This window comes from Rhynchophorus ferrugineus, unplaced genomic scaffold (assembly GCF_030347505.1).
Source record: "Rhynchophorus ferrugineus isolate W39M unplaced genomic scaffold, kcgeb_rfMv2 rfM1, whole genome shotgun sequence".
In the NCBI taxonomy this organism is placed as follows: Eukaryota; Metazoa; Arthropoda; class Insecta; order Coleoptera; family Curculionidae; genus Rhynchophorus; species Rhynchophorus ferrugineus.
In genome coordinates, this window is record NW_027472580.1 from 13,201,675 (window position 1) to 13,202,424 (window position 750).

Here is a 750-nt window from a genome sequence, read left to right on the forward strand (position 1 = left end):
AATTATTTCCTGTTTTAGCACTAGTTGAATAATGAATAATAATAATAATGATGGCTTTTTGAATCATCCTGTATATATAATCCAATTCAACCGGCAATCTGTGTAAAGCAATATCGAGTATTATGCTTGAAGAATTTATCTGAAATAGATATTAAAATATAGTCCTTTAATATATTAAAGTTTATTTAAATTTTATTTAATAAATTACTAGACAATAACCTATTATTATAAATCAATTCGATTTAATGTTAAAAATGTTCAAGCGGTTCCATGGTGTAATGGTTAGCACTCTGGACTTTGAATCCAGCGATCCGAGTTCAAATCTCGGTGGAACCTACGAAATATTTTTAGTTTTCAATAAAAACACCTGTAGCACCTACCTGGTTCATCCTAAGCCTTACTGCGAAGGTTCCATGGTGTAATGGTTAGCACTCTGGACTCTGAATCCAGCGATCCGAGTTCAAATCTCGGTGGAACCTGATGAATTTTTTAATAATTTTTTACAGTAAATTAAATTAAATAATAAAATATTTTAGATATTACTAATAGTTTTATTTATTTTTTAACTGCCTTTAGCAACGTACACTTAAAAGGTATGTTTTTCAAAGCCATATGAATGTTATTAATTTTTAACACTACATATTTTGTAAAAGTGAAATACATTTACTGAGAATGATTTTTCGTACTGTAATCACTACATAACCTATATATACCTTTAATTAATATTTTTGTTCAAAGCTACTACTGAGA

The 750-nt window shown here is 28.1% G+C and overlaps 2 non-coding genes across 2 annotated transcripts; both read left to right on the forward strand.

Moving 5' to 3' along the window:
- Positions 1 to 264: 264 nt before the first annotated feature.
- TRNAQ-UUG (transfer RNA glutamine (anticodon UUG)) lies at positions 265 to 336 on the forward strand. Its single transcript has one exon. It is a non-coding gene; the product is annotated as a tRNA-Gln (tRNA).
- Positions 337 to 407: 71 nt separating this feature from the next.
- TRNAQ-CUG (transfer RNA glutamine (anticodon CUG)) lies at positions 408 to 479 on the forward strand. Its single transcript has one exon. It is a non-coding gene; the product is annotated as a tRNA-Gln (tRNA).
- The last annotated feature ends 271 nt before the right edge of the window (positions 480 to 750 follow it).